A 15064-nucleotide genomic window follows, 5' to 3' on the forward strand; every position below is an offset into this window, starting at 1 on the left:
CATGGTAACTAACTGATAATACTAGGCATGGTAACTAACTGATAATACTAGGCATGGTAACTAACTGATACTACTAGGCATGGTAACTAACTGATACTACTAGGCATGGTAACTAACTGATAATACTAGACATGGTAACTAACTGATAATACTAGGCATGGTAACTAACTGATAATACTAGGCATGGTAACTAACTGATACTAGGAATGGTAACTAACTGATACTAGTAGGCATGGTAACTAACTTATGATACTAGGAATGGTAACTAACTGATACTAGTAGGCATGGTAACTAACTGATACTACTAGGCATGGTGACTAACTGATACTACTAGGCAGGGTAACTAACTGATACTACTAGGCATGGTGACTAACTGATAATACTAGGCATGGTAACTAACTGATAATACTAGGCATGGTAACTAACTGATAATACTAGGCATGGTAACTAACTGATACTACTAGGCATGGTAACTAACTGATAATACTAGGCATGGTAACTAACTGATAATACTAGGCATGGTAACTAACTGATAATACTAGGCATGGTAACTAACTGATAATACTAGGCATGGTAACTAACTGATACTACTAGGCATGGTAACTAACTGATAATACTAGGCATGGTAACTAACTGATAATACTAGGCATGGTAACTAACTGATACTACTAGGCATGGTAACTAACTGATAATACTAGGCATGGTAACTAACTGATAATACTAGGCATGGTAACTAACTGATAATACTAGGCATGGTAACTAACTGATAATACTAGGCATGGTAACTAACTGATAATACTAGGCATGGTAACTAACTGATAATACTAGGCATGGTAACTAACTGATACTAGTAGGCATGGTAACTAACTGATAATACTAGGCATGGTAACTAACTGATAATACTAGGCACGGTAACTAACTGATACTACTAGGCATGGTGACTAACTGATACTACTAGGCAGGGTAACTAACTGATAATACTAGGCATGGTAACTAACTGATAATACTAGGCATGGTAACTAACTGATAATACTAGGCATGGTAACTAACTGATACTACTAGGCATGGTAACTAACTGATACTACTAGGCATGGTAACTAACTGATAATACTAGGCATGGTAACTAACTGATAATACTAGGCATGGTAACTAACTGATAATACTAGGCATGGTAACTAACTGATAATACTAGGCATGGTAACTAACTGATACTACTAGGCATGGTAACTAACTGATACTACTAGGCATGGTAACTAACTGATAATACTAGGCATGGTAACTAACTGATAATACTAGGCATGGTAACTAACTGATACTAGTAGGCATGGTAACTAACTGATAATTATAGCCATGGTAACTAACTGATAATACTAGGCATGGTAACTAACTGATACTATAGGCATGGTAACTAACTGATAATACTAGGCATGGTAACTAACTGATACTACTAGGCATGGTAACTAACTGATAATACTAGGCATGGTAACTAACTGATACTACTAGGCATGGTAACTAACTGATACTACTAGGCATGGTAACTAACTGATAATACTAGGCATGGTAACTAACTGATACTACTAGGCATGGTAACTAACTGATAATACTAGGCATGGTAACTAACTGATAATACTAGGCACGGTAACTAACTGATACTACTAGGCATGGTGACTAACTGATACTACTAGGCAGGGTAACTAACTGATAATACTAGGCATGGTAACTAACTGATAATACTAGGCATGGTAACTAACTGATAATACTAGGCATGGTAACTAACTGATAATACTAGGCATGGTAACTAACTGATACTACTAGGCATGGTAACTAACTGATAATACTAGGCATGGTAACTAACTGATACTACTAGGCATGGTAACTAACTGATACTACTAGGCATGGTAACTAACTGATAATACTAGGCATGGTAACTAACTGATACTACTAGGCATGGTAACTAACTGATAATACTAGGCATGGTAACTAACTGATAATACTAGGCATGGTAACTAACTGATACTACTAGGCATGGTGACTAACTGATAATACTAGGCATGGTAACTAACTGATAATACTAGGCATGGTAACTAACTGATAATACTAGGCATGGTAACTAACTGATACTACTAGGCATGGTAACTAACTGATACTACTAGGCATGGTAACTAACTGATACTACTAGGCATGATAACTAACTGATAATACTAGGCATGGTAACTAACTGATACTACTAGGCATGGTAACTAACTGATAATACTAGGCATGGTAACTAACTGATAATACTAGGCATGGTAACTAACTGATACTACTAGGCATGGTAACTAACTGATAATACTAGGCATGGTAACTAACTGATACTACTAGGCATGGTAACTAACTGATACTACTAGGCATGGTAACTAACTGATAATACTAGGCATGGTAACTAACTGATACTACTAGGCATGGTAACTAACTGATAATACTAGGCATGGTAACTAACTGATAATACTAGGCATGGTAACTAACTGATACTACTAGGCATGGTGACTAACTGATACTACTAGGCAGGGTAACTAACTGATAATACTAGGCATGGTAACTAACTGATAATACTAGGCATGGTAACTAACTGATAATACTAGGCATGGTAACTAACTGATAATACTAGGCATGGTAACTAACTGATACTACTAGGCATGGTAACTAACTGATACTACTAGGCATGATAACTAACTGATAATACTAGGCATGGTAACTAACTGATAATACTAGGCATGGTAACTAACTGATAATACTAGGCATGGTAACTAACTGATAATACTAGGCATGGTAACTAATTGATACTAGTAGGCATGGTAACTAACTGATAATACTAGGCATGGTAACTAACTGATAATACTAGGCATGGTAACTAACTGATAATACTAGGCATGGTAACTAACTGATAATACTAGGCATGGTAACTAACTGATAATACTAGGCATGGTAACTAACTGATAATACTAGGTATGGTAACTAACTGATACTAGTAGGCATGGTAACTAACTGATAATACTAGGCATGGTAACTAACTGATAATACTAGGCATGGTAACTAACTGATAATACTAGCCATGGTAACTAACTGATACTAGGAATGGTAACTAACTGATACTAGTAGGCATGGTAACTAACTGATACTAGTAGGCATGGTAACTAACTGATACTACTAGGCATGGTAACTAACTGATACTACTAGGCATGGTAACTAACTGATACTACTAGGCATGGTAAGTAACTGATAATACTAGACATGGTAACTAACTGATACTACTAGGCATGGTAACTAACTGATAATACTAAGCATGGTAACTAACTGATACTACTAGGCATGGTAACTAACTGATACTACTAGACATGGTAACTAACTGATACTACTAGGCATGGTAAGTAACTGATAATACTAGACATGGTAACTAACTGATACTACTAGGCATGGTAACTAACTGATAATACTAAGCATGGTAACTAACTGATACTACTAGGCATGGTAACTAACTGATACTACTAGGCATGGTAACTAACTGATAATACTAGGCATGGTAACTAACTGATACTACTAGGCATGGTAACTAACTGATACTACTAGGCATGGTAACTAACTGATAATACTAGGCATGGTAACTAACTGATACTACTAGGCATGGTAACTAACTGATACTACTAGGCATGGTAACTAACTGATAATACTAGGCATGGTAACTAACTGATAATACTAGGCATGGTAACTAACTGATACTAGTAGGCATGGTAACTAACTGATAATAATAGCCATGGTAACTAACTGATAATACTAGGCATGGTAACTAACTGATACTACTAGGCATGGTAACTAACTGATAATACTAGGCATGGTAACTAACTGATAATACTAGGCATGGTAACTAACTGATAATACTAGGCATGGTAACTAACTGATACTAGTAGGCATGGTAACTAACTGATAATACTAGGCATGGTAACTAACTGATAATACTAGGCAAGGTAACTAACTGATACTACTAGGCATGGTGACTAACTGATACTACTAGGCAGGGTAACTAACTGATAATACTAGGCATGGTAACTAACTGATAATACTAGGCATGGTAACTAACTGATAATACTAGGCATGGTAACTAACTGATACTACTAGGCATGGTAACTAACTGATACTACTAGGCATGGTAACTAACTGATAATACTAGGCATGGTAACTAACTGATAATACTAGGCATGGTAACTAACTGATAATACTAGGCATGGTAACTAACTGATAATACTAGGCATGGTAACTAACTGATACTACTAGGCATGGTAACTAACTGATACTACTAGGCATGGTAACTAACTGATAATACTAGGCATGGTAACTAACTGATAATACTAGGCATGGTAACTAACTGATACTAGTAGGCATGGTAACTAACTGATAATTATAGCCATGGTAACTAACTGATAATACTAGGCATGGTAACTAACTGATACTATAGGCATGGTAACTAACTGATAATACTAGGCATGGTAACTAACTGATACTACTAGGCATGGTAACTAACTGATAATACTAGGCATGGTAACTAACTGATACTACTAGGCATGGTAACTAACTGATACTACTAGGCATGGTAACTAACTGATAATACTAGGCATGGTAACTAACTGATACTACTAGGCATGGTAACTAACTGATAATACTAGGCATGGTAACTAACTGATAATACTAGGCACGGTAACTAACTGATACTACTAGGCATGGTGACTAACTGATACTACTAGGCAGGGTAACTAACTGATAATACTAGGCATGGTAACTAACTGATAATACTAGGCATGGTAACTAACTGATAATACTAGGCATGGTAACTAACTGATAATACTAGGCATGGTAACTAACTGATACTACTAGGCATGGTAACTAACTGATAATACTAGGCATGGTAACTAACTGATACTACTAGGCATGGTAACTAACTGATACTACTAGGCATGGTAACTAACTGATAATACTAGGCATGGTAACTAACTGATACTACTAGGCATGGTAACTAACTGATAATACTAGGCATGGTAACTAACTGATAATACTAGGCACGGTAACTAACTGATACTACTAGGCATGGTGACTAACTGATAATACTAGGCATGGTAACTAACTGATAATACTAGGCATGGTAACTAACTGATAATACTAGGCATGGTAACTAACTGATACTACTAGGCATGGTAACTAACTGATACTACTAGGCATGGTAACTAACTGATACTACTAGGCATGATAACTAACTGATAATACTAGGCATGGTAACTAACTGATACTACTAGGCATGGTAACTAACTGATAATACTAGGCATGGTAACTAACTGATAATACTAGGCATGGTAACTAACTGATACTACTAGGCATGGTAACTAACTGATAATACTAGGCATGGTAACTAACTGATACTACTAGGCATGGTAACTAACTGATACTACTAGGCATGGTAACTAACTGATAATACTAGGCATGGTAACTAACTGATACTACTAGGCATGGTAACTAACTGATAATACTAGGCATGGTAACTAACTGATAATACTAGGCACGGTAACTAACTGATACTACTAGGCATGGTGACTAACTGATACTACTAGGCAGGGTAACTAACTGATAATACTAGGCATGGTAACTAACTGATAATACTAGGCATGGTAACTAACTGATAATACTAGGCATGGTAACTAACTGATAATACTAGGCATGGTAACTAACTGATACTACTAGGCATGGTAACTAACTGATACTACTAGGCATGATAACTAACTGATAATACTAGGCATGGTAACTAACTGATAATACTAGGCATGGTAACTAACTGATAATACTAGGCATGGTAACTAACTGATAATACTAGGCATGGTAACTAATTGATACTAGTAGGCATGGTAACTAACTGATAATACTAGGCATGGTAACTAACTGATAATACTAGGCATGGTAACTAACTGATAATACTAGGCATGGTAACTAACTGATAATACTAGGCATGGTAACTAACTGATAATACTAGGCATGGTAACTAACTGATAATACTAGGTATGGTAACTAACTGATACTAGTAGGCATGGTAACTAACTGATAATACTAGGCATGGTAACTAACTGATAATACTAGGCATGGTAACTAACTGATAATACTAGCCATGGTAACTAACTGATACTAGGAATGGTAACTAACTGATACTAGTAGGCATGGTAACTAACTGATACTAGTAGGCATGGTAACTAACTGATACTACTAGGCATGGTAACTAACTGATACTACTAGGCATGGTAACTAACTGATACTACTAGGCATGGTAAGTAACTGATAATACTAGACATGGTAACTAACTGATACTACTAGGCATGGTAACTAACTGATAATACTAAGCATGGTAACTAACTGATACTACTAGGCATGGTAACTAACTGATACTACTAGACATGGTAACTAACTGATACTACTAGGCATGGTAAGTAACTGATAATACTAGACATGGTAACTAACTGATACTACTAGGCATGGTAACTAACTGATAATACTAAGCATGGTAACTAACTGATACTACTAGGCATGGTAACTAACTGATACTACTAGGCATGGTAACTAACTGATAATACTAGGCATGGTAACTAACTGATACTACTAGGCATGGTAACTAACTGATACTACTAGGCATGGTAACTAACTGATAATACTAGGCATGGTAACTAACTGATACTACTAGGCATGGTAACTAACTGATACTACTAGGCATGGTAACTAACTGATAATACTAGGCATGGTAACTAACTGATAATACTAGGCATGGTAACTAACTGATACTAGTAGGCATGGTAACTAACTGATAATAATAGCCATGGTAACTAACTGATAATACTAGGCATGGTAACTAACTGATACTACTAGGCATGGTAACTATCTGATAGTACTAGGCATGGTAACTAACTGATACTACTAGGCATGGTAACTAACTGATAATACTAGGCATGGTAACTAACTGATACTACTAGGCATGGTAACTAACTGATACTACTAGGCATGATAACTAACTGATACTACTAGGCATGGTAACTAACTGATAATACTAGGCATGGTAACTAACTGATAATACTAGGCATGGTAACTAACTGATAATACTAGGCATGGTAACTAACTGATAATACTAGGCATGGTAACTAACTGATACTAGTAGGCATGGTAACTAACTGATAATACTAGGCATGGTAACTAACTGATAATACTAGGCATGGTAACTAACTGATAATACTAGCCATGGTAACTAACTGATACTAGGAATGGTAACTAACTGATACTAGTAGGCATGGTAACTAACTGATACTAGTAGGCATGGTAACTAACTGATACTACTAGGCATGGTAACTAACTGATACTACTAGGCATGGTAACTAACTGATAATACTAGGCATGGTAACTAACTGATACTACTAGGCATGGTAACTAACTGATAATACTAGGCATGGTAACTAACTGATAATACTAGGCATGGTAACTAACTGATAATACTAGGCATGGTAACTAACTGATACTACTAGGCAAGGTAACTAACTGATACTACTAGGCATGGCAACTAACTGATACTACTAGACATGGTAACTAACTGATACTACTAGGCATGGTAAGTAACTGATAATACTAGACATGGTAACTAACTGATACTACTAGGCATGGTAACTAACTGATAATACTAAGCATGGTAACTAACTGATACTACTAGGCATGGTAACTAACTGATACTACTAGGCATGGTAACTAACTGATACTACTAGGCATGGTAACTAACTGATACTACTAGGCATGGTAAGTAACTGATACTACTAGGCATGGTAACTAACTGATACTACTAGGCATGGTAACTAACTGATACTACTAGGCAAGGTAACTAACTGATACTACTAGGCATGGTAACTAACTGATACTACTAGGCATGGTAACTAACAGATACTACTAGGCATGGTAACTAACTGATAATACTAGACATGGTAACTAACTGATACTACTAGGCATGGTAACTAACTGATAATACTAGGCATGGTAACTAACTGATACTACTAGGCATGGTAACTAACTGATACTACTAGGCATGGTAACTAACTGATACTACTAGGCATGGTAACTAACTGATAATACTAGGCATGGTAACTAACTGATACTACTAGGCATGGTAACTAACTGATAATACTAGGCATGGTAACTAACTGATACTACTAGGCATGGTAACTAACTGATACTACTAGGCATGGTAACTAACTGATACTACTAGGCATGGTAACTAACTGATAATACTAGGCATGGTAACTAACTGATAATACTAGGCATGGTAACTAACTGATAATACTAGACATGGTAACTAACTGATACTACTAGGCATGGTAACTAACTGATAATACTAGGCATGGTAACTAACTGATACTACTAGGCATGGTAACTAACTGATACTACTAGGCATGGTAACTAACTGATACTACTAGGCATGGTAACTAACTGATAATACTAGGCATGGTAACTAACTGATACTACTAGGCATGGTAACTAACTGATAATACTAGGCATGGTAACTAACTGATACTACTAGGCATGGTAACTAACTGATACTACTAGGCATGGTAACTAACTGATACTACTAGGCATGGTAACTAACTGATAATACTAGGCATGGTAACTAACTGATAATACTAGGCATGGTAACTAACTGATAATACTAGGCATGGTAACTAACTGATAATACTAGGCATGGTAACTAACTGATACTACTAGGCATGGTAACTAACTGATACTACTAGGCATGGTAACTAACTGATAATACTAGGCATGGTAACTAACTGATAATACTAGGCATGGTAACTAACTGATACTAGTAGGCATGGTAACTAACTGATAATTATAGCCATGGTAACTAACTGATAATACTAGGCATGGTAACTAACTGATACTATAGGCATGGTAACTAACTGATAATACTAGGCATGGTAACTAACTGATACTACTAGGCATGGTAACTAACTGATAATACTAGGCATGGTAACTAACTGATACTACTAGGCATGGTAACTAACTGATACTACTAGGCATGGTAACTAACTGATAATACTAGGCATGGTAACTAACTGATACTACTAGGCATGGTAACTAACTGATAATACTAGGCATGGTAACTAACTGATAATACTAGGCACGGTAACTAACTGATACTACTAGGCATGGTGACTAACTGATACTACTAGGCAGGGTAACTAACTGATAATACTAGGCATGGTAACTAACTGATAATACTAGGCATGGTAACTAACTGATAATACTAGGCATGGTAACTAACTGATAATACTAGGCATGGTAACTAACTGATACTACTAGGCATGGTAACTAACTGATAATACTAGGCATGGTAACTAACTGATACTACTAGGCATGGTAACTAACTGATACTACTAGGCATGGTAACTAACTGATAATACTAGGCATGGTAACTAACTGATACTACTAGGCATGGTAACTAACTGATAATACTAGGCATGGTAACTAACTGATAATACTAGGCACGGTAACTAACTGATACTACTAGGCATGGTGACTAACTGATAATACTAGGCATGGTAACTAACTGATAATACTAGGCATGGTAACTAACTGATAATACTAGGCATGGTAACTAACTGATACTACTAGGCATGGTAACTAACTGATACTACTAGGCATGGTAACTAACTGATACTACTAGGCATGATAACTAACTGATAATACTAGGCATGGTAACTAACTGATACTACTAGGCATGGTAACTAACTGATAATACTAGGCATGGTAACTAACTGATAATACTAGGCATGGTAACTAACTGATACTACTAGGCATGGTAACTAACTGATAATACTAGGCATGGTAACTAACTGATACTACTAGGCATGGTAACTAACTGATACTACTAGGCATGGTAACTAACTGATAATACTAGGCATGGTAACTAACTGATACTACTAGGCATGGTAACTAACTGATAATACTAGGCATGGTAACTAACTGATAATACTAGGCACGGTAACTAACTGATACTACTAGGCATGGTGACTAACTGATACTACTAGGCAGGGTAACTAACTGATAATACTAGGCATGGTAACTAACTGATAATACTAGGCATGGTAACTAACTGATAATACTAGGCATGGTAACTAACTGATAATACTAGGCATGGTAACTAACTGATACTACTAGGCATGGTAACTAACTGATACTACTAGGCATGATAACTAACTGATAATACTAGGCATGGTAACTAACTGATAATACTAGGCATGGTAACTAACTGATAATACTAGGCATGGTAACTAACTGATAATACTAGGCATGGTAACTAATTGATACTAGTAGGCATGGTAACTAACTGATAATACTAGGCATGGTAACTAACTGATAATACTAGGCATGGTAACTAACTGATAATACTAGGCATGGTAACTAACTGATAATACTAGGCATGGTAACTAACTGATAATACTAGGCATGGTAACTAACTGATAATACTAGGTATGGTAACTAACTGATACTAGTAGGCATGGTAACTAACTGATAATACTAGGCATGGTAACTAACTGATAATACTAGGCATGGTAACTAACTGATAATACTAGCCATGGTAACTAACTGATACTAGGAATGGTAACTAACTGATACTAGTAGGCATGGTAACTAACTGATACTAGTAGGCATGGTAACTAACTGATACTACTAGGCATGGTAACTAACTGATACTACTAGGCATGGTAACTAACTGATACTACTAGGCATGGTAAGTAACTGATAATACTAGACATGGTAACTAACTGATACTACTAGGCATGGTAACTAACTGATAATACTAAGCATGGTAACTAACTGATACTACTAGGCATGGTAACTAACTGATACTACTAGACATGGTAACTAACTGATACTACTAGGCATGGTAAGTAACTGATAATACTAGACATGGTAACTAACTGATACTACTAGGCATGGTAACTAACTGATAATACTAAGCATGGTAACTAACTGATACTACTAGGCATGGTAACTAACTGATACTACTAGGCATGGTAACTAACTGATAATACTAGGCATGGTAACTAACTGATACTACTAGGCATGGTAACTAACTGATACTACTAGGCATGGTAACTAACTGATAATACTAGGCATGGTAACTAACTGATACTACTAGGCATGGTAACTAACTGATACTACTAGGCATGGTAACTAACTGATAATACTAGGCATGGTAACTAACTGATAATACTAGGCATGGTAACTAACTGATACTAGTAGGCATGGTAACTAACTGATAATAATAGCCATGGTAACTAACTGATAATACTAGGCATGGTAACTAACTGATACTACTAGGCATGGTAACTATCTGATAGTACTAGGCATGGTAACTAACTGATACTACTAGGCATGGTAACTAACTGATAATACTAGGCATGGTAACTAACTGATACTACTAGGCATGGTAACTAACTGATACTACTAGGCATGATAACTAACTGATACTACTAGGCATGGTATCTAACTGATAATACTAGGCATGGTAACTAACTGATAATACTAGGCATGGTAACTAACTGATAATACTAGGCATGGTAACTAACTGATAATACTAGGCATGGTAACTAACTGATACTAGTAGGCATGGTAACTAACTGATAATACTAGGCATGGTAACTAACTGATAATACTAGGCATGGTAACTAACTGATAATACTAGCCATGGTAACTAACTGATACTAGGAATGGTAACTAACTGATACTAGTAGGCATGGTAACTAACTGATACTAGTAGGCATGGTAACTAACTGATACTACTAGGCATGGTAACTAACTGATACTACTAGGCATGGTAACTAACTGATAATACTAGGCATGGTAACTAACTGATACTACTAGGCATGGTAACTAACTGATAATACTAGGCATGGTAACTAACTGATAATACTAGGCATGGTAACTAACTGATAATACTAGGCATGGTAACTAACTGATACTACTAGGCAAGGTAACTAACTGATACTACTAGGCATGGCAACTAACTGATACTACTAGACATGGTAACTAACTGATACTACTAGGCATGGTAAGTAACTGATAATACTAGACATGGTAACTAACTGATACTACTAGGCATGGTAACTAACTGATAATACTAAGCATGGTAACTAACTGATACTACTAGGCATGGTAACTAACTGATACTACTAGGCATGGTAACTAACTGATACTACTAGGCATGGTAACTAACTGATACTACTAGGCATGGTAAGTAACTGATACTACTAGGCATGGTAACTAACTGATACTACTAGGCATGGTAACTAACTGATACTACTAGGCAAGGTAACTAACTGATACTACTAGGCATGGTAACTAACTGATACCACTAGGCATGGTAACTAACAGATACTACTAGGCATGGTAACTAACTGATAATACTAGACATGGTAACTAACTGATACTACTAGGCATGGTAACTAACTGATAATACTAGGCATGGTAACTAACTGATACTACTAGGCATGGTAACTAACTGATACTACTAGGCATGGTAACTAACTGATACTACTAGGCATGGTAACTAACTGATAATACTAGGCATGGTAACTAACTGATACTACTAGGCATGGTAACTAACTGATAATACTAGGCATGGTAACTAACTGATACTACTAGGCATGGTAACTAACTGATACTACTAGGCATGGTAACTAACTGATACTACTAGGCATGGTAACTAACTGATAATACTAGGCATGGTAACTAACTGATAATACTAGGCATGGTAACTAACTGATAATACTAGACATGGTAACTAACTGATACTACTAGGCATGGTAACTAACTGATAATACTAGGCATGGTAACTAACTGATACTACTAGGCATGGTAACTAACTGATACTACTAGGCATGGTAACTAACTGATACTACTAGGCATGGTAACTAACTGATAATACTAGGCATGGTAACTAACTGATACTACTAGGCATGGTAACTAACTGATAATACTAGGCATGGTAACTAACTGATACTACTAGGCATGGTAACTAACTGATACTACTAGGCATGGTAACTAACTGATACTACTAGGCATGGTAACTAACTGATAATACTAGGCATGGTAACTAACTGATAATACTAGGCATGGTAACTAACTGATAATACTAGGCATGGTAACTAACTGATAATACTAGGCATGGTAACTAACTGATACTACTAGGCATGGTAACTAACTGATAATACTAGGCATGGTAACTAACTGATACTACTAGGCATGGTAACTAACTGATACTACTGGGCATGGTAACTAACTGATACTACTAGGCATGATAACTAACTGATAATACTAGGCATGGTAACTAACTGATACTACTAGGCATGGTAACTAACTGATAATACTAGGCATGGTAACTAACTGATAATACTAGGCATGGTAACTAACTGATACTAGTAGGCATGATAACTAACTGATAATACTAGGCATGGTAAGTAACTGATAATACTAGGCATGGTAACTAACTGATAATACTAGGCATGGTAACTAACTGATAATACTAGGCATGGTAACTAACTGATAATACTAGGCATGGTAACTAACTGATAATACTAGGTATGGTAACTAACTGATACTAGTAGGCATGGTAACTAACTGATAATACTAGGCATGGTAACTAACTGATACTACTAGGCATGGTAACTAACTGATAATACTAGCCATGGTAACTAACTGATACTAGGAATGGTAACTAACTGATACTAGTAGGCATGGTAACTAACTGATAATACTAGGCATGGTAACTAACTGATAATACTAGGCATGGTAACTAACTGATAATACTAGGCATGGTAACTAACTGATACTACTAGGCATGGTAACTAACTGATAATACTAGGCATGGTAACTAACTGATAATACTAGGCATGGTAACTAACTGATAATACTAGGCATGGTAACTAACTGATAATACTAGGCATGGTAACTAACTGATACTACTAGGCATGGTAACTAACTGATAATACTAGGCATGGTAACTAACTGATACTACTAGGCATGGTAACTAACTGATAATACTAGGCATGGTAACTAACTGATAATACTAGGCATGGTAACTAACTGATACTAGTAGGCATGGTAACTAACTGATAATAATAGCCATGGTAACTAACTGATAATACTAGGCATGGTAACTAACTGATACTACTAGGCATGGTAACTATCTGATAATACTAGGCATGGTAACTAACTGATACTACTAGGCATGGTAACTAACTGATAATACTAGGCATGGTAACTAACTGATACTACTAGGCATGGTAACTAACTGATACTACTAGGCATGGTAACTAACTGATAATACTAGGCATGGTAACTAACTGATACTACTAGGCATGGTAACTAACTGATACTACTAGGCATGGTAACTAACTGATAATACTAGGCATGGTAACTAACTGATAATACTAGGCATGGTAACTAACTGATAATACTAGGCATGGTAACTAACTGATACTACTAGGCATGGTAGCTAACTGATACTACTAGGCATGGTAACTAACTGAAAATACTAGGCATGGTAGCTAACTGATACTACTAGGCATGGTAACTAACTGATAATACTAGGCATGGTAGCTAACTGATACTACAAGGCATGGTAACTAACTGAAAATACTAGGCATGGTAGCTAACTGATACTACTAGGCATGGTAACTAACTGATAATACTAGGCATGGTAACTAACTGATAATACTAGGCATGGTAACTAACTGATACTACTAGGCATGGTAGCTAACTGATAATACTAGGCATGGTAGCTAACTGATAATACTAGGCATGGTAACTAACTGATAATACTAGGCATGGTAGCTAACTGATAATACTAGGCATGGTAACTAACTGATAATACTAGGCATGGTAACTAACTGATACTACTAGGCATGGTAGCTAACTGATAATACTAGGCATGGTAGCTAACTGATAATACTAGGCATGGTAA

The sequence above is a fragment of the Oncorhynchus masou genome, chromosome 30, assembly GCF_036934945.1.
Source record: "Oncorhynchus masou masou isolate Uvic2021 chromosome 30, UVic_Omas_1.1, whole genome shotgun sequence".
NCBI classification, from domain to species: domain Eukaryota; kingdom Metazoa; phylum Chordata; class Actinopteri; order Salmoniformes; family Salmonidae; genus Oncorhynchus; species Oncorhynchus masou.